Raw genomic sequence first — 21,253 nt, forward strand, 5'->3', positions numbered from 1 at the left:
AGGTCAAGGACTCCATCAACAGGCAGATGGCAAACTGAAATCATGTTCCAACAAAAATGAAACACCAAAGGGTGACCCAGCATCTTTCATTTTCAAGACTGTAGATTTGTTGAAAGCGCAAGGTTATTGGACTCTTTGGCTAAGGAGATTTCTAGCCTCCAGGTTGTGAGGAGCCTGGGCCGGGAACACGTCTACCAACTCTGTTGTTTTATTTTGTACTCTCCCAAGAGCTTAGTATAGTGCTCTGCACACAGTAAGTGATCAATGAATACCATTTATAAAAGCAGTGTGGTCTAATGGATAGAGCATTGGTCTGGGGTCAGAAAGACCTGGGTTCCAATCCTGACTCTGCCACTTGCTTGCTGTGTGACCTTGGGCAAGTCATTTTTACTTCTCTGTGCCTCAGTTCTCAAAATAATGATGATAATTATGGTATTCGTTAAGTGCTTACTTTGGGCCGAGCATTGTTCTAAGCACTGGGGTAGATGCATGGTAATCAGGTTGTCCAGCGAGGGGCTCACAGTCTCAATCCCCGTTTTACAGATGAGGTAACTGAGGCACAGAGAAGTTAAGCAATTTGCCCAAGGACACACAGAAATCAAGTGGCAGAGCGGGGATGAGAACCCATGTCTTCTGATTCCCAAGCCTGTGCTCTTTCCACTGAACCACACTGCTTCTCTCATCTGTAAAATGGGGGTTAAGATTGAGAGTCTTTATGTGGGAAAGGGACAGTATCTAACCCGATTACCTCGTATCTACCCCAGCTCATAGATCTATGCCTGGCACATAGTAAGTGCTTAATAAATACTATTATTATAGTATTATTATTACCATAGATTGATTGCTCTGCAGTCCCCTTATCTGTTTGCTGTGGAACTTCTTAAGCAAAGCATGGGTGGTTAAATGGGTCACTACCGAGCAGCCGGGATATTACGATGGAAAGATCCATCTCCAATCAATAGTATTTACCGGGTGCCTACTCTGTGCTATGTTTTGTGCTCTCCCAAGCACCTTTATATGGTATTTAAATGCTTATTATATGTCAAACACTCTTCTGAGCACAGCGGTAGATGCAAGTGAATCAGGTTAGACACAGTCCTGTGCCTCATTAGGCTCGCAGTCTGATTAAGAGGGAGAACAGAGGCACTTAGAAGTGAAGTGACTTGGCCAAGTCCACACAGCATTTGACAAAGCTGAGATAAGAACCCAGGTTGTCTGATTCCCAGGCCCATGGTCTTTCCACTAGACCACGCTGCTTCTCAAGCACTTAATACAGTGAGGTTAGTAAGCATAACCCCTGCCCTACAAGAATTTACAATTCCAGTGGGGGGGTGTAAAAACCGTCCTCAAATCACATAATAATAATAATGGTATTTTTTTAAGTGCTTACAATGTGCCAGGCACTATTCTAAGTGGTTTGGGAAATACAAGGTAATCAGGTTGTTTACAGTTCCTGTCCCACATGGGGTTCACAGTCTTAATCCCCATTTTACAGAGGAGGTAACTGAGGCCCAGGAAAGTGAAGTGACTTGCCCAAGGTCACACAGCAGACAAATGCCAGAGCTGGGATTAGAACCCATGGCCTTCTGACTCCCTGGCCCATGCTCTATCCACTACACCATGCTGCTTTTCCAGGGAACCTTCCCTGACTAGGCCCTCATTTCCCCTATCCCTGTACATGCTTGGCTGTGTACCCCTTAAGCACTCTGTTGACCCCAACCCCACAACACTCATGTAAATATGCTTGTATTCTCCCATTTCCCCTATCTGTAATTTATTTTAATGTCTGACGTCCCCTGTATACACAAGCTCCTTGTGGGCAGTGATTTGTGTCTACAAACTTAATTGTGTTGTGCTTAGTGTTCTGAACACCGTAAGGCTGCTCAATAAATGCCACTGACTGGGGAAGACAGATACTAAAATCACTTTATAGCTGGGCTCTGACTTTATCTCAACTGACTGCTCATGTCATATGGTATCGAAGCACCTACTTTGTGCCCAGCCCTGTACTAAGAACTGGAGTGGTTACAAGCAAATCAGGTTGGACGGTCCCAGTCCCACATGGGGCTCATGGTCTTAATCCCCATTTTACAGGTGAGGGAAATGAGGCCCAGACAAGTGAAGTGACTTGCCCCAGGTCACAGGGGCCCTGATGCTTAGCTGGGGAGGAAAGTGACATCTAGGGCAATTGCTCCAACTGACGACAGCACTGCCAATGTCTCACAAGGAATTTTTCTACCGGTGAGCCACTCACTATCGCCTACCTGGGTTCTGGGTCCCAGCCTTGAGTGCACAGGCTGTTAGATTCCCACATTCAGGCTTAGTGTCCCCCTCTCCACTGAACCTTGTGACGTTCTGGCTTCCCTCTGCCCACCCCACTTTTCCAGTGATGCATGTGCTTAGCTGCAGGGTGGAAAGAGGAGGGAGATGCTTTTTATGCTCACTCCTTCCCTTCCTCCCATGTCTCCTCTCCTTCTCCCCGCCCCAACCCCAACACTTTATTCATTGTTTCTCCTCTTCTTATACTTACCATTTTTTTCTATCCCACCTATTTCTTTCCCCTCCTTCTACCACTCCTTCTACCTACCATTTTCCTCCTCCCTTCTATCTATCTCTTCTCTCCCACTTCCCACCCCCTTAGTAGTTCCTTAATTCACTCAGTCACATTTATTGACCACTTACTGTGTTCAGAGCATTGTACTAAATGCTTGGGAGAGTACAAGACAATAAACAGACACCTTCCCTGCCCACAATGAGTTTACAGTCTAGAGTCTACAGTCTCTTCTTCCTACCACCGGATCAGGTTTTTCTGAGGGGAGGGGCCATAGTAATAGCCCTTTTTGGGCAGGGATCATGTCTATTAACTCTCCCAAATGATTAGTACAGTGCTAGGCACATAGTAAGTGCCCCCAAAATTCCATTGATTGATGTGAGAGCTCTGAGGCGGAAGAAGGGAGGGAGAGCACTGCAGTTTCTGGATACTTTCTGGTTAACACCACGCTCCCTCCCTCTTTTCCTCCCTCCCCCCGCCCCCCCCTTCCAATCTGGGTTTGTATATCTTGGGAGAGCTCTACTCCTGTTCACTGGGCACTCAGCCTCACCTAGCCTTGGGCCAAATATACTGTTTGTAGAAATAATAATTCTCTGAGGTTGTCAACTCTGCACTAGGTCTTCTGGGTAACATTCAGGGCCAATGGATCAATTTAGCCAGATGAGACTGAGGTGGACACAGACCCCAGAGGAACCTCTGGAAAAGTGTGATTAAAGAAGACAGATAGCAGATCTGCAGGGCTGTGGTGGTGGGGAGTGGAGGAGGACAAAGACCTTCCTAAATGTCTTAGAGTTGACCAGAAAGCAGCCATCAAAAAGCCAGAATATTGTGCAAATGAGGAAACTGAGGCACAGAGAATTTCAGTGATTTGCTCAAGGTCACACAGACAAGTGTAGAAGCTGGGATTAGAACCCAGGATTACCAGACCCATGCTCTTTCCACTGAGCCACACTGCTTCCACACGTACCACATTTCTTCTTATAATTAGAGTCTTTATCATTTGGCTTTAAAGCTCTAAATCACCTTGTTCCTTCTTACCTCCCCAATTTCCTACTCCAACTCAGCCTGCACACTTTATTCCTCTAATGCCAAGCCCTTAATTCAGTTCTCTGTACACAGTAAGCATATTTATTGAATGGATGAATAATGCCATCCTACTCATTGTACCTCGATCTCATCTATCTCACCAGTGACTTTTCATCCACATCCTGCCTCCGGCTTGGAACATCCTCCTCAAATCCAACAGCCAGGTGCTCTTCTCCCTATTCAAAACCTTAATGAAGGGACATCTCCAAGAGGCATTCCCTGACTAGGCTTAGGTTTTCATTTCCTCTTCTCCCATTCCCTTCTAAACTGCCCTTCTACTTGAATTTGCACCCTCTATTCACCTCTCCCTCCATCCCCACAACACTTAAGTACATGTAGGTAATTTATATTAATGTCTGCCTCCCCTTTAGACTGCAACCTTGTTGTGGACAAGGAATGTATCTATCAACTCTGTTATTTTCTATTCTTCCATCCTGGCTCTGCCACTTGTCTGCTATGTGACCTTGGTGTCACATCATCTCTCTGTGCATCAGTTACCTCTTCTGTGAATTGGGGTTAAGGCCAGGAGCTCCCCGTGGGACATGGATTGTGTCCAACCTGATGATCTTGTATCTACCCCAGTGCTTAGTACAGGGTTCTGCACCCAGTAAGCACTGAATAAATGTTTGATTGCATAACGTTTGAAAGAGGCAGCGACCAGGCAAGCTTAATAATAATAATGATGTTGGTATTTGTTAAGCACTTACTAAGTGCCGAGCACTGTTCTAAGCGCTGGGGTAGATACAGGGTAATCAGGTTGTCCCATGTGAGGCTCCACAGTTAATCCCCATTTTACAGATGAGGTAACTGAGGCACAGAGAAGTTAAGTGACTTGCCCACAGTCACACAGCTGACAAGTGGCAGAGCCGCAATTCTAGGCGATCTAGGCCCAGGGTAGAAGGAGTAGTCTTGAGAGGATCCACCCATAGTCCTAGTTCTTGTAGGAAAGTGAGTCAAGTACAGAACGTGGAACAGAGACACAACATCACAGTGTCAGGGTTCTTCTTCCTGGATATAGGCTTGAAGAATAGCCAGGGAATCACTTAATCTTTTCTGGGCTGTTGTCCGGAGAATTGCAGCAATCCTGCTGAGATTTAATAAGTCGACCTTATCTCCACTAGGGAGCTTCCTCCCCCCATCCTCCAATCAGTGTTCCAAGTTTCTGGTTGGAGGCTCAAGTCATGACTGGGAAAGAACTTTTCTGACAGTGAACTAGATGGTGAAAGGTGATGCTAGTGTATGTGTATTCAAAAGCCCTGTAACCAACTCTGGGACCTAATATTTTGGTCTTGTTGGAAGAGGTGCATGACCACGTTTTGAATGAGTAGCTAGTCTTAATTCATAGCAACTCCTCCTTGGGAATCTAGACAATCCACCGACTTAAAGATGCTACTATATTCATTTCTGGTTGAGGCAGGGAAGGAGACTAGATGCCAGGTGGACATTCAAGTAGCCACTGTTCAATGTGTGGAAGTGGGACATCTACAGAAAAGGAGAATGATACAGTTATAAAGGTGAATTATGCCTATAGACTGTGGGAAACGGACTAACCTGGAAGGAAGTCAGCAGGAGAGGGGCTGTTCTTGTTGATCAGAATGATTGTGACTCCCAAGAGACAGAAATGAAACACATCCCCTAATAATAATAATTATGGTATTAAGTGCTTACTATGTGCCGGGAACTGTTCTAAGTTGATGCCTGACTACTTGTTTTGATTTGCTCTCTCTCTCCCCCTTTCAGACTGTGAGCCCGTTGTTGGGCAGGGATTGTCTCTATCTGTTGTTGAATTGTACATTCCAAGTGTTTAGTACAATGCTCTGCACACAGCAAGCACTCAGTAAGTATGATTGAATGAAGTGCTGGGATAGATACAAACTAAAGGTTTGAACAAAGTCCTTGACCCACTTATGACTTAGTCCTAATCCTATTTTACAGATGAGGGAATTGAGGAACAGAGAAGTGGTGACTTGCCCAAGGTCTCAACAGCAGACAAGTGGCAGAGCCGGGGTTATAACCAAGTCCTTCTGATTCCCAGGCCCGTGCTTTATCTACTAGGACACACTGCTTCTCCAGCTACAAATGAATCTGCGTAGCCTAGGACAGAGCGTTTTGTGTTCACAGAGTGGAAAGGATTGGAAATTGGTTACTTTTAACTCTAAGCAGATAAAATCTTATTGTCAGTACTGTCTTCTGTGAATTTGAAAGACATTCATGTAGTAGGTGAAAATTACTGGAGTTGGAGGATTTGGATTATTGGTGACTGGCCAATTAAACTCTGTCACAGTTTCTTCGACTGAGAAATGATGATGGAGATATCAATTCTGGGTTGCCGAAGGGCCTGTAGGTCTCTCTCTAGAAATCATCCAGGAAGCTCCTTTTGTGCTACTCGGCGGATTTGGTTCCACCCAAATTGTCTGTTTTGTCAGCATCCTGGGTTTTACCTTGCCCCATGAGCCAGCTGAAGGGAGTGAAGCTGCTCATGGTAATAATTCAGACACAGGAACTGAGCGTAAAGGTGGCCACTGGTACTACAAGGTGTACTGGAGGAAAAATGAGCAGTTAAACTTCAGCAATTCTGCCTCATCACTAGAGAGAAGTTGGCATGAACCTCCCTTTAGTAAATCTGGTATCATGACAGCTTGACTCTCTGGCCAGAAGAACTGGAAGGGTGATAGTGCCAACACACACCAGTTCTGGAATAATAATAATAGTATCTGCCAAACATTTACTATATGACAAGCACTGAACTAAATGCTGAGGTAGATACAAGATAATCTGACCAGTAGCACTCTGTCCCACATGGGGATCATAGTCCGAAGGGTGAGGGATGACAGGGACATCATTTCCACAGAGAAGTCAAATGACTTGCCCAGGCTTTCACAACAACTGACAGAGGCAGGATTACAACTGAGTCTAATCCCTAATATGGAAGATTAAGAAATTTGAGATAGAGGAAATAAATGTTCTTATAAGAGGGGAAGGCGGAGACGGTTGGCCAAATGGTAATGTGTTTGACTTCGGATCAGAAGATTGAGGATTCAAAACATCCTCACCTTTGCCTTACACGTGGATGATCCCCACTTAGAAATGGGGCCGAAGCACATTTTAGAGACAGCATGATGTAGCGGATAGAGGATGAGCCTTGGAGTCAGAAGGTCATGTGTTCTGCTGTGCTCTGCCACTTGTCTGTTGTGATCTTGGACAAGTCACTTAACTTCTCTGTGCCTCAGTTACCTCATCTGTAAAATGGGGATTGAGACTGTGAGCCCCGTGTGGGACAGGGAGTGGGTCCAATCTGATTATCCCATATCTACCCCAACCCTTAGTACAGTGCCTGGTAAATAGTGAGTGCTTAACAAATGGCATAATTATTATTATTATTATTGATTATTGTGCTTACTATGTGCCAGGCACTGTACTAAGCGCTGGGATAGATACAAGTTAATCAGGTTGTGTGATTAAACTGATTACACACTTGGCTTGCAGTCTTAATCCCCATTTTACAGATGAGGTAATTGAAGCACAGAGAAGAGAAATGACATGACCAAGGTCACAGAACAGACAAATGGCAGAGTCAGGATTAGGCCTGTGCTCTTTCCACTAGGCAATCCTGTTTTTCAGAGGGGTTGAATTTACAGAATTAGATTTAAAGAGAGTCTTGAATAATCTCCCAATTTTTCCCCTGAAAGTCTTCCCTGCTCTGGGTTATATTTCCCCCCAATTCCATAACATAACAAATCCTAGCTACTGGGCCTCCAAATGGTAATGGATGCTGCTTTTCCAGGATTTTTTGTCTGACAGAAGCATTGATGAGGAAAAGATACTCATAAAGGATCTTTTGATTTGGAATAGTTCTACTCTTTTTTCCAGTGAGAAGGATGAAATGAGTACAAATATAGCAAGTATTTTGTGCAGGAGAGTGTCCTTTTTCTAGGGGAAATTTTAAGGAGTCAAAATGTTAAGGTGTCCCCCTATATGAAAATTGAGCTAATCCCAGACCCAAAGTTTGCACCTCAGTAGAAGTGTGTAGGGTTGAGAGGAAAAAAAAAATGCTATAAGACAAATAGCAGGTTGACATAAATCCTAGTAGTAGTATTTATTAAGCACTTGTATCAACTGGCAATTTATTAACCATGTAAATTTAAGTAATAGTATTAAGCACTTTGTGCAGAGCACTGTACTCAGAGAGAATATGCATATAGGAATTAGACATTGTCCCTGTCCCTTGGGAGGCTCAGTTTCTGTATAATTTAGATGGAAAAAGTTTCTTCTGCAGTTATCCAGATGACTAAGGTTTAACTTTTCCTTCACAACTTTAACATAGTGTGTAAATTGCCTAGACTGGGAACTGGATTAGCTCCATTTCAATCCAACTAGGGCATTTGAGTGCTTACTGTGTATAGAGCCTGTACTAAGCTCTTGGGAGAGTACAGTACAAGACTTCTTGCTTGCTAGAAGCTTCAGCCTGGAGGGGGAGATGGACATTAAAATGAATTCAATATACTTCATTGCTGTTAATGCAAACTGGATGAAAGGTGACAAATTCAATACAGTATAGTATACTGTTGTCTAACATTGCTATTTAAGGCAATGTTGGCTTCTTAAATGTCTATTGCTAGCCCTTCATTATATTGTTATCCCATTTTCCCTTCCTTTGGTTCTTCCCCAGCATAGTTCTTGGGGAAGGGATTTCCCAGCATCACCAGTGAGAATCTGGGTCTGGTGCTTGCCATATTGCTCTGTTAAAGCTGTGCCTGGCTTCACCCACATTATAATAAATAGAAGAGTTAGTTGTGCTGGAACAGTAGCAAATTCATTGAATCTGATTTCAGGCAAATTATGGATTTAGCATCCCTGTCTGGGGTTTCTGCCGTTGGCATATTGCATGACATACTGGGGGATTTCCAGACATGATGGAGAACATGGCGACCCTCTCTTTCTGAGAGGCAATTAGGCGTTTTTCAATTGCTGCTCTGTGTATGAAATGATTCCAGATGAATATTGACTTGTCATTGGAAAACTCTTGAGTCAGTGATTTCCCACACCCACCCCCCGATTCTCGGTGGCCGTGGTGATGTCGGACTGTCCCCTCCATTAGCTCTCTATTGATTTTTAAATTGTAGCGTCAATTCTGTAATTGACAACTATCCCAGGTCCACATGGAGCCCCACTGGAAAAGAGCGAATATCTCTAGGCACTTAGATCTGTACCCTTTAGAAACCTGTTATTCACCCTACCTTGTCCCACAACACTGATGTCCATATCTGTAATTAATTATTTATATTAATGTCGGTCTCCCACTCTAGACTGTAAGCTCAATGTGGGCAAGGGATAGGTCTACTAACTGTGCGGTAGTGCACTCTCCCAAGTGCTTACAATACTCGGCACACAGTTAGTGCTCAATAAAGCAATTTGGTCTAATGGAAAGAGCATTCACTTGGAAGGTGATCTGATTAGGTTGAATCTACCTCAAAGTGCATTAAGCATTAAGCACACAATAAGCACTTAAGGTAATGGTTGTCTTTTTTTCCCCTCTCTTCAGGGCCTGTCCATGCAAGACTGCAGTGGGCTCTGTCCTTAGCCCTCTAATAAGGCCGTAGTGTCTTGCTTCAGATTTAAATGCTTTAACCTTTCTTTTCCAGGACACAAATGACTTACTAAGGCCAAGCAGGCTTTCCAGGATAGGCGTGCTAAGTAGGAAGTCCCAATCCCAGCACTTAAGTAACAGAACCACATGTTTCCCTTCTAGCCTGTGCTGACCATCTGTCACTTGAGATTTTTTTTTTCTTTTGGAAGGGGCAAGGGAGAGAGAAATCTGAACTCGACTTGATCTTGTCTGATTTTGTTGTTCTTCATTTCCTAATGATGAATGACTTTCATGTTGTAGGTTAGCGTGGCATGCATGGGTAATTCAACCCCTGAGAGCCAGCAAGAAATCATGGTCGAAAGGCACTTTCCTTCTATCGGTAGGCTTCCTCTGTATCTGCCTTCCAAATCTGACCACCTCTCACTACCAACCAACAGGACATTAGTTACTGGAGCAGAGATCAGTAGTCTCTCCTATCCATTATACTACTTTGTTCTTGACACACCTGCATTGTTTTGAATTAAGCCTCTGCATAAATCTGGGCTTTCATCATTTCTGAAGTTAGAGGGTTTGTGGTATTATTTGTTTTTGTGTTTTGAGGTCTGGTGGGAGGGAGGCAGTTGGGGTTTGAGCTTAAGGCCGTCATTTACATCATTAACCTTTTTGTAGGATTCATTCAGTCATATTTATTGAGTGCTTATTGTGTGCAGGGCACTGCCCTAAGTGCTTTGGAGAATATAATATCACAATAAACAGCCACATTCCCTGCCCACAACCAGCTTGCAATCTAAAGGGGGAGAGAGACGATAATATAAATTACAGATTCGTACATAATTACTGTGGAGTCTGTAGGCGGGGGGATGACTAAAAGGAGAAAGTCAGGGTGATGCAGAAAGGAGTGGGAGAAGAGGAAAGGAGGGCCGAGTTAGGGGAGGCCTCTTGGAGGAGGTGTGCTTTCAATAAGGCTTTGAAAGCTGGGAGAGTAATTGTCTGTCAGATTTAAGGAGGTAGGGAAATACAGGCCAGAAGCAGGAGGTGGGAAAGGGTTTGGCAGTGAGATAGATGTGGGATGGTGCCTGGGATTTGTCCTGAGTTCTCGTTTTTGTTGTCGTAGGGCAGACATGTTCATTGATTACAGTGAGGCCACGGATGGCCTTTGTAGATATGGAACACTGGGACAGTGTGACATAGAGTACGTTACACCGGGCACCTAGGGTATTGTGATCACAATAGATGTGACACTTAGAGAAAATCCTCCTGATTTTGTTTATCTGGAGCTTCTTCTGACCCTCCTTCTTGCTCCATGGTCTGTGCATTCCTCTTCCAGGTCTCTCTAAATAAGAGCATTACTTCCAAACCTTGGGACTTGGCTGCAGGAAGCAAGGTGGATGGAGGTTGGTGCTTAGAAGTACCATAGACACATCTGGTGTTGTGATCCCACTGGACAAGGTACAGACCAACCAAAAGCCATGTGAATGGTCACTTGAACCATGAGAGCCCTTTAATTTACCTTGCCCTGCTGATCATCTGAGGAATAAGTTGCAAAGGCACTTGAAATTTGCGACTGTCTCCTGGTATATTATCAGGAGTCACCTTGCTCTCCAGCTGTTTCTGTCAGTAACACTTTGTTTTGTTCTTGCTGTTGGGTAAGGTCTGTTTGGCAATCCATTCCAGGCCTATTGTATTTGCCAGTTTCAGGTCCTGTTTGTGTGTGTCTTAGTCCAGTTTTCAGGGGTTCAGTGCTGGAGTTCTTAAACTGGAAACATGGCGTGTGAGATTTAGATGTAAAGATGGAGAAAGAGCAGAATTATTATAATTTGGGTATTTGCTAAGCAACTTATTATGTGTCAAACATTGTTCTAAGCACTAGGGTTGATGCAAATTAATCAAGTCCCTTTCCCACTCAGGGCTCACAGTCCAAGTAGGAGGGACAACAGGCTAATTAAATTCTGTACTAGTTTGCCCTGTGATGCTGTAGAACTTAAGTTTGGGAACTTGCCAAAGCACATGAGCCAGACCTGTATTAATATTGTATGAGGCAGTAAGAGTACCTTATGCATGAAACCAGAGCCTAAAATGCAAGTGAACAGTAGTCTCTTCTCTTAAAGGGCCTGGAACCCATTTCCAAAAAAATGCTGATGTGTTACTACCCACTAACATCATCTTCGATTAGCATGCAAACCACATAAGAGTTTCTGAGGAAAGGGCAGTAAATCTTAGCAGGCCCTCTTCGTGCACTCGCCCAAGCACTTAATTCAATGCTCTGTGCTTGATAAATACGATTGCATGCACAAAATGGCACAGAAGTATAAAGATTGTGCAGGGAATATGTCTACCAACTCTACTGTACAGTGCTATCCCAAACATTTAGTGTACAGTGCTCTTCACACAGTCTACTTCAAATACCATCGAGTCGTTTCCGACCCATAGCGACTCCATGGACACACCCTCTTCAGAAAATCCCATCTTCTCTCATAGTCATTCTGGTATTTGTAGCCATAGAGTTTTCTATGGACACAGATACTCAAATATCACTGATTATTTTCTATCATGGCTAAGTGAAGAGTAAAGCAAGAGTTTCCACTTGGTAGTTGGAGAGGTGTATTTCAGTAAGCAAATGATATTGTTATGTTAAGCACTTACTATGTGTCAAGCATTGTACTAAGCTCTGGGGTAAAGACAAAATCATCAAGACCCACAAGAGGGTCTAAGTAAGAGGAAGAACTGGTATTGAATCCCTAATGTGCAGATGAGGAAACTGTGGCAAATAGAAGTTGTGACTTGCACAAGCTCACATAGCATAACAGAACCCTACAAAGTTCTTCTGACTCCCAGGCCTGTGCTTTTTCCACTAGGTCACACTGCTTTTCAATGAATAGGAAAGGCAGGAGTGTTTTGTCAGTGCAGCAAAAGAATCCCTTTTTAAGCCCTGAAACCAAAAGTAAATAGAACTCTTCCTGCAAAAGAAACTCTAAAAATCTCCATCTCTTAACTTGCAGGAACCAATTTGTATTTCCATGATCTCACATGAGATCACTAATCAGTCCTGCTTCCTGTTGATATAAATCACTCATTTTGAGAGGTCCCAGACTGCTGGTGCTGAAATGCTATCTGCTTTGAGTATGAACTTCTGTTCTTCTGTCTTCTGTTCTTACTGAGGAAGAAACATTGATTTTTATTTTTTTTTTTTTGGTATTGTCTAATGTACATGACTCCATTAGGAACGTAGCAGTTATCTCTTGGCTAGCTTTGCCAATACCTAAATGAATAGACAAACATAAAATTAATAAGTTAAATTTGGGAGATCACTGTTATCCTTCCTCTGTTAACTTTTCTTTAATAGCAAATATCGTTTGCCTATAACTATATCACATTATAGGTTTTGCTTTATAAGCCAAATTCTGGATCCTGTTAATTTCTGCAGGTGACTGAAACTTTGTAATACTGCATTTTAAGGCATAAAAAGTAATAGTTGTCTTATTTTCCTTTTAGATCTCTACAGAGATAAAATACACTTAGGTTAAGCTGAGTCCTATTCAAAGTTTCTTTCTAAATAAAGAACTACTCTTCTACCTCTTATGCCATATGAACTGTTTTCCAAATCTATTCTCTGCTTAAAACTTTACCATCGGGCACTGTACAGTACTCGATGATTTCTTCTTGCTTTGAAAAATAGCTTTTATTCCATAACACAACCTCTTATTCAAAATTGGACCCATTCTCATTCCTTTATGAAACTATTGGCTTGAGGCAATTTACCATTTGGGAACCAGATTGTCTGGGGCTGGAGGCTGCTGCATGAACTATTTCTTTCAGTTGTATGCATCGTGCAATTACTATGAGCAGAACACTGTATTTGGAAGGGTACAGTATGACAATCAGCAGACACATCCCTTGCCACAGAGATCTTATAGTCTAGAGGATGAGCTTAGACACACTGCTCAGAATAGGAAACTCTGTTTTATAGTTCTCCACCACTAGCTTTCTCTGCTACTCTGGGACAGTGACAGATGGATGGTGGAGATGAGGATAGCCTTTTTTTTCTTTTAATATGCCCATTATTTTTCTTTTTGAATAACTGTGGTATTTCAACTTGAATTCATTGCTTTTTGTTTGTGCTTTTTAAATGTTGGATTGGAAGAAATAAATGAAAATACAAGGAGGTGGATCAGCTGGGAGAACAATATGAAATCTGTATGCAGAGTCCTCTTGGTAAGGAGGAACCATTCATTAAACTGTAAGCTCCTAGAGGGCAGGAGGTGAGCCTGTCTGTCGTTCTAATTAATAATGTTGGTATTTGTTAAGCACTTACTATGTACAGAGCACTGTTCTAAACGCTGGGGTAGATACAGGGAATCAGGTTGTCCCACGTGAGGCTCACAGTCTTAATCCCCATTTTACAGATGATGGAACTGAGGCACAGAGAATTTAAGTGACTTGCCCACAGTCACGCAGCTGACAAGTGGCAGAGCCGGGAGTCGAACCCATGACCTCTGACTCCAAAGCCCGGGCTCTTTCCGCTGAGCCACGCTGCCTCCCCTAATTGTGTGCTCCCAAGCACCTAACACAGTACTCTGCACACTCCTATATTCTAATGTACATTCCTGCAGAATTTATATGGCAGAAGAGCTGTTTATGACATCTATGACAACTGTATTTATTGAGCACTTATTGTGTGCAGAACATTGTACTAAGAGCTTGGGAGGGTCCAAAATAACAATAAACAGACACATTCTCTGCCCACAGGCTTACAGTCTAGAGGTGGAAACAGATTAATATAAATAAATTACAGGTACGTACAGAAGTGCTGTGGGGCTGGGAGGAGAGATGAATAAAGGGAGCAAGTCAGGATGATGCAGAGCCGAGTGGGAGAAGAGGAAAGGAAGTTGTCGGAGGAAAGGCCTCAGTAAAGCTTTGAAGGAGGGGAGAGTAATTGTCGGATTTGAGGAGAGAAGGTGTTCCAGGCCTGAGGCAGGACGTGGGCAGAAGGGTGGTGAGATAGGAGGAAAGGTGATTGAGTGCTTTAAAATCAATGTTGAAGAGTTTCTGTTTCATGCGGGAGTGGCTGGGCAACCACTGGCAGTTCTTGGGGACTGGGGAAACGTGGACTGAAAACTTTTGTAGACCGAAGTATGGAATGGAGTGGGGAGAGACAGGAGGCTGGGAGATCAGCAAGGAGACTGTTTCAGGGGCAGAAGTCCAAAAATCCACCTACTGTCATCCATGTAAACCAGTCAATTTTGTATTTACTTGCTCCTCATTTTTCCTTCTCTCACTCCCATTTACTCTGTTCTTGTGGCTTTGGGGTCATCCCACCAACCTCAACTGCCTTCTGGAACATGTAGGGAGAGGGCAGGTGTCCTTCTTCTTTCCCTGCTAATTGGCAGCTTTGGAAGTGACGACCATGTTCAAAGTTCTGGGAAGGAATACAAAGATTCTGGAGCAAGTTGTGGGGAAATAGGACCTTGGAAGAAGCACTCTAGCTTTGAATGGACAGCAAAATGGACTGGCAATGCCAGTAGTTATGTATGTTGTGTGACCAGTGTATTACATGTGTTGTTATTTGAGTGCTTTCAGTGTGCAGAGCACTGTAATAAACCCTTGAGAGAGAATAATGTAACAGAGTTGGTAGGCACATTCCCTGCCCACAGTGAGCTTATGATCTAGTGGGGAGATGCACATTCATATAAATAAAGGAATTGCAGATACGTACCAAAGTGCTACGGAGCTGAGGAAGGGATGGATAAAGAGTGCAGATCCAAGCACAACAGTGATGCAGAAGGGAGTGGGAATAGAGGAAATGAGGGCTTGGTTAGAGAAGGCTTCTTGGAGGAGATATTCTTTTAATAAAGCTTTGAAGGTGGGGAAAATGATTGTTGGAATTGAATAGGGAGGGCATTCCTGACAGGATATGGGCGAGGGGTTGGTGAGATCGAGGAGATCAAGGTATTATGAGAATTATGTTGGCATTAGAGGAGGAAAGTGTGCGAGCTGGGTTGTGGTAGTAAGTTAGTACAGCGAGCAAGGTGATGGAGTGCTTTAAAGCTGAAGGTAAGGAGTTTCTGTTTGATGTGGAGGTGGATGGGCAGTGAACCACTGGGAATTCTTGAGGAGTGGGGAAACATAGACTGAATGTTTTTGTAGAAAAATGATCCGGGCAGCAGAGTGAAGTAAGGAGTGGAGTGGAGAGAGAGAAGAGTCACGAGATGAGCAAGGAGGCTGATGGAGAATCACTGTGTGATAGGATATGTGCTTGGATTAACATGGCAGCAGTTTGGGTAGAGAGAATAGAGATGTTAGGTACATCTGTGTGTTCAGTATCTACAAGGACTGTGGCTGTGCCCACCCCATCCCCTGGAGTAGAACTGTGCCATGTAAGTTTCACATGTAGGATAGTGGGAAATGAAAAATTGGCTCTTGGAAATACCAAAGAGATTTCACGGAGTGTATTTATTCACACTTTCTAAGCATCACAGCAGTTGTGCTGCATGTTATAGTGCCAGGAAGGTACACTGTAAATCACCATAAATCACGGTATCCTGGAGCTCTGTATATACAAATTCTGGTTCCGTTCAGAGGGCCTTCTGCCTTTTAAATTTGATAGCTCAGCTTTTAAGAGTCTCTCTGTCTTATTTTATGCTGTCAAGTCATCTCTGACCCAAAGCGACGTCATGGACACATCTCCCCCAGAGCGCCCCACCTCCATCAGCAATCGCTCGGGTAGTGTATCCATAGAGTTTTCTTGGTAAAAATATGAAAGTGGTTTACCATTGCCTCCCTGCACTCAGTTAAACTTGAGTCTCCACCCTCTATTCTCTCCCAAGCCGCTGCTTCCCAGCCTAGGTGAGTTTTGACTTGTAGAAGATTGCCTTCCACTCACTAGCCACTGCCCAAGCTAGGAATGGAATGGTTAGGCCTCTGCTTGACTCTTCCTTCCAAAGTCAAGAGTGGTAGAGTACTGGAAACTCTCCAGGTATGACCTTGAGAGGGGATCTCTGATTGTATAGCTGCAGAAAGTACGGGAGGGACACATAGGCACTTCAAGCGACTTATCCTGTTAAGCCTATAAAATGAAGGTGAGGCTAGATAAAATGGAGGAGTACTGACCTGGAAGACAGGATACCTGGCTTCTACTTTAAACATGGGGAGAGGAGAAGGTCCCTATATGGTTATCTTCTGAATAAAATAATATTTAATGTTTGTGAGCTGATAAGATTCAAAAATAGTGGTTTAAAAATACTTTATGACTTTAACCTTCAAACTTCAATGACTGAAACAAGAAAAGATACCAGTAAGGGAAAAAGGTACAGCACATATTTTTCAAGATCTGATTGAAGAGACTTGGTGCAGACTTTCACACCAGGATTGAGATCAATCTAGAACATTTCAGGAGCAAAAGAGAAGCTTCTTTCTCTTTCTCTCCTTCTCTCTCTCTTTCTCTCCTTCTCTCTGTCTCTCTCTCTCTCTCTTTTAAAAAAAAAAAAACCTCTGAAAACTAAAAGCCATGGTGATCTAATGAATGTCACAGAATTGCAGATATATTCTCCTGAGCATTCCTCTGGCTGGCTGTGCGGAAAATGCCAGACCTCTCATTTGATCAGATCCCATGCAACAGAATCCTATGTCTTACAGCTGTGTAAGTCTTATGCAGAATCGGATTTGAAAGGATTGGAAAGGTCATGCGGGACTTGGACAAGAAATTGGAAGGAGCCAACAACAGAGTCCGGTAACATTATCTGGAAGATGAAATTGTAGTGTGAGTAAGAGAAATGTGAAGAGGGGAGAACCGACCTCAGCATTTAATTTAGAGTTTTCCACGATTAACTTTCTAATAGTAAACATATGTGGGCATCAGGTGCATAGCAACAAGGATATTATCTTCAGTGAGTAAACATTAAATACCAGCCAGGTGGCTTTAAAGCCATAGATTATTATTTTTAATCTGCACTGTTAGGTCTTTGGGTGTCAACTCTGGGCTCTGCCTCCTGACACTGTAGCCTTAGTCTTGTCGGTCCTCCCACAGAAAGAGAGACGTCTGGGAAAAGGTATGCTTGGCACATGAATCTCACAGTGGGCCTGAAGTATATAAATTCAGTTTTCATAAAAAACAAGAGCCGAAAGAAATTTGAGATTCTGTGGCAACCATCCTGCCTCAAATCTTAGCCACTCCTGAAGCTGATTTGGATTAAACTAAATGCTATGGGTAATCTTTAAGCTCCCTAGCCCCCAATGGTAAGTATGTTAGCTTGTTGCCAGATATATGGCTTATTATCCAAGGGCACAGAGAGGGCCTGAGAGAACTTCAGTTACCCATATGTGTTTACACACAGCAGGGCAAATTATCCCACGGCTGGTTAGGATATCTTGGCTCAGCTAGAATACATGACTAGAACATTAGTCCTTTCAGCGATTTTTTGCTTCTGATGGAAGTGTCTCTTGCATCACATGCCCCTGAAAGTCCTGGATTAGTTATCATGATGATACTGGTGTCTAAAACATAAGTGTTCTGGGCAAAATACACACATACATGGAGTTCAGGTGACACCCCGGGCTAGGATATTATGTTCCCCAATTAAGCCTTCTTTCTCCGACTTCCTCTCCCTTCTGTGTCATTTGTTCACTTGGATCTGTACCCTTTGGGCACTTGGTATTTGCTCCACAGCACTTAGGGTACAAATCTGTAACTTATTAACTTATTTATATTAGTCAGCCTCCCCCTCTAATAATAATAAGAAGAATAAAATGATATTTAGATGCTTACTACATGTCAAGCACTATTCTAAGTGCTGTTATAGATACAGGCTAATCAGGTTGGACACAATCCCTGTCCCACATGGGGTTCTCAGTCTTAATCCTCATTTAGCTTGTAAACTCGATGTGAGCAGGGAATGTGTCTATTGTTGTACTTTCCTAAGCGCTCAATACAATGCTGTGTACATAGAGCTTAATAAATGTGATTGAGGTAAGTGAGCCACAGAGATGTTGTGACTTGTCCAAGATCATACAGCAGAGAAGTGACGGAGTCAGAATTAGAACCCAGACCCTTCTGATTCTTAGGCCTGTGCTCTGTCCACTAGACAGTGTTTTGTTTGGTATTTAAGTGCTTACTATGTTTCAAGCACTCTTCTAAGCGCTGGGGTAGATACAGGGTAATCAGGTTGTCCCACGTGGGGCTCACACTTTTAATCCCCATTTTATAGATGAGGTAACTGAGGAACAGAGAAGTTAATGGCCTTGCCCAAAGTCACACAGCAGACAAGTGGCGGAGGTGGGATTAGAGCCCATGTCCTCTGACTTCCAAACCCGTGCTCTTGCCACTAAGCCACGCGGCTTCGTAGACTCTAGACGTCTAGACTGTAAGCATATTGTTGACCGGAAAGGTGCTACCAACTGTGTATCGTACCAAGTGCTTAGTACAGAGCCAATTAGAACTTTCCCAAAGCGCAAATGCTTAGTATTGATATTTACTTTTCCAGCAGGTTTTTTTACGGTATAGTATCTGGCACATAGTAAGTGATTAAGGGCTGGGGTAGGTATAAGATAATCAGGTCAGACACAGTCCTTGCCCCACATGGGCCTAATAATTTAAAGAGAAGGAGGAAGACAGTTTAGGAGCTTGTTTCCTGTGTGAAATTGTCTTCTCTCCTGGAGTTGGTGCTGGGTACTAGTTACATCATGGAGTTTGGACTAAAGCTTATAATAGTTCACCTTGTGAGAAGAGGCAGAGTAAGTCCTTGATGAAGGCTTAGGACATGTACCCTTTGGCTCCGATGCCTGTGTTTTCTTTCTGGTGTCTGGCAGGAATCAGAAGCCCTTTGTGCCTTTAAATCAACAAAAGCAAAACTCACACATGCAAATGGATACCCTTGAAGTATCGCTCTCTGTGAGGCTTGGTGGCATCAGAGCTTTGAGAGACACTGAGAAAGCAGAAGAAATGAAGTGCCAGATTATGCTGGTCTCACAAGCACCAGTGAAAGCCAAGAGTAGAGAGCTAAGAATATCTAGGCCTCCTGAATCTATCCTTGACCTCTCACAACTTCTTCTTTTGTTTTAGCAGAGAAAAAGGAAGCAGAGAGCAGGAGTCCTAAATTCAGATTGTGTGCTTATGACTACCTCTATCTTGGTCATTTCATTCATTCAGTAGTATTTATTGAGCACTTACTATGTGCAGAGCACTGTACTAATTGCTTGATTCATCCCACGTGAAATAGATACTGTCAGTTCGACTAATCAGTGATATTTAATGAGAACTTACTGACTGCAGAGCACTGTACTAAGCATTTGGGGAAGTATAATATAATATAGTTGGTAGACATGATCCCTGCCCATAGAGAAGCAGCGTGGCCTAGAGGATAGTGTACAGGCTTGAGAGTCAGAAGGACCTGGGTTCTAATTCTGGACCCATCACTTGTCTGCGGTGTGACCTTGGATAATGTTGGTATTTGTTAAGCGCTATGGATAAGTTATTTTATTTATTTAATTTCTCTGTGCATCAGTTACCTCACCTGCAAAACAGGGACTAAGATTAATGTGGGACAAGGATTGGGTCCAACCTGATTAGCTTTTGTAATAATAATAATGATAACAATGGTATTTGTTAAGCGCTTACTATGTGCAGAGCACTGTTCTAAGTGCTGGGGTATATAGGGTAATCAGGTTGTCCCACATGAGGTTCACTGTCTTAATCCCCATTTTACAGATGAGGGAACTGAGGCCCAGAGAAGTGAAGTGACTTGCCCACAGTTACACAGCTGACAAGTGGCAGAGCCGGGAGTCGAACCCATGACCTCTGGCTCCCAAGCCCGTGCTCTTTTCACTGAGCCATGCCACTTCTCCAACACTTAATACAGTGCCTGGCACAAAGTACTTAAGAAATAAATATTAAAAAAAGTTTACAGGGGAAGAAAGATATTAACTCTCATTAGGCAACTTTTGATGAAATTCTAGACATTTGTAACTGAACTGTTCAGGAATGGATCGTCCAGTCTATTAGTCACCAGCTAACTACCATTGTGCCGTGGCTCAGTGGAAAGAGCACGGGTTTAGGAGTCAGAGGTCATGGGTTCTAATCCCGGCTCCGCCACGTGTCAGCTGTGTGACTTTGGGCAAGTCACTTAACTTCTTGGGGCCTCAGTTACCTCATCTGGAAAATGGGGATTAAGACTGTAAGCCCCGTGTGGGACAACCTGATTACCCTGCATTTACCGCAGCGCTTAGTACAGTGTTCAGCACATAGTAAGCGCTTAAATGCCAACATTATTATTATGATTAAACTTACTGCTGCCCCTGCACTGAAAAACCAACTACATAGTTGGCATATATTTGCATGTTTTTGCATATTGACAGTGCTGCTCTTGGAGAAAGTTCATGTGGGAACTTCAGTGGCCATTCCAGATATCCTGCCACACTGCATTCTGTAAACTATGTTTCCGTGTACTCGAATAGTTTGGGATGCAAACTGGAATTGCAATGCAAAACTCCCTTCTCCCAAAACAACTGTCAAACTGAGCAGGTTTTATTCAAAAATAGAATCAGTGACACTAATTGGGAACTTACTGCTTGCAAGAACACTGTTCTAAGTGCTTGGGGGAATGCAAAGAGTTTAGTAATAATTATCCCTGCCCATGAGGCACTTAGAGTCTAGTGAATCCAAAACTTGTATACGATGTGTGTTTATAAAAATTTGGTTTCTCATACTCATTCCGCACAATGCTTTCTGACTGGCCAATAAATATTTACTGATGATAATCAGTGTGGCCTACTGGATAGAGCCCAGGCCTGGGATTCAGAAGGACCTAGGTTCTAATCCCGGCTCCTCGCCTTTTCTGCTGTGTGATCTTGGGCAAGTCACTTTACTTCTCTGTGTTTGTTACCTCATCTGTAAAATGGGGTTTAAGACTGTGAGCCCCATGTGGGACAAGGGACTGTCTAATCCAATTTGCTTGTATCTATCCCAATGCTCAGTAGCCTGGCATATAATGAGCACTTAATGAATATCACTATTACTATTATTATTCATAATTTCCTAG

General features: G+C 43.2%; 1 protein-coding gene and 1 non-coding gene across 20 annotated transcripts in view; one reads left to right on the forward strand and one right to left on the reverse strand.

Moving 5' to 3' along the window:
* The window catches only part of KCNMA1 (potassium calcium-activated channel subfamily M alpha 1), an 879,166-nt gene that overhangs the window by 92,338 nt on the left and 765,575 nt on the right, over positions 1-21,253 (forward strand). The gene's annotated exons all lie outside the window — the stretch shown is intronic.
* LOC114810386 lies at positions 16,078-16,215 on the reverse strand. The gene has a single exon (XR_003758086.1). It is a non-coding gene; the product is annotated as a small nucleolar RNA SNORA7 (small nucleolar RNA).

Source organism: Ornithorhynchus anatinus, chromosome 3 (genome assembly GCF_004115215.2).
Source record: "Ornithorhynchus anatinus isolate Pmale09 chromosome 3, mOrnAna1.pri.v4, whole genome shotgun sequence".
NCBI classification, from domain to species: Eukaryota; Metazoa; Chordata; class Mammalia; order Monotremata; family Ornithorhynchidae; genus Ornithorhynchus; species Ornithorhynchus anatinus.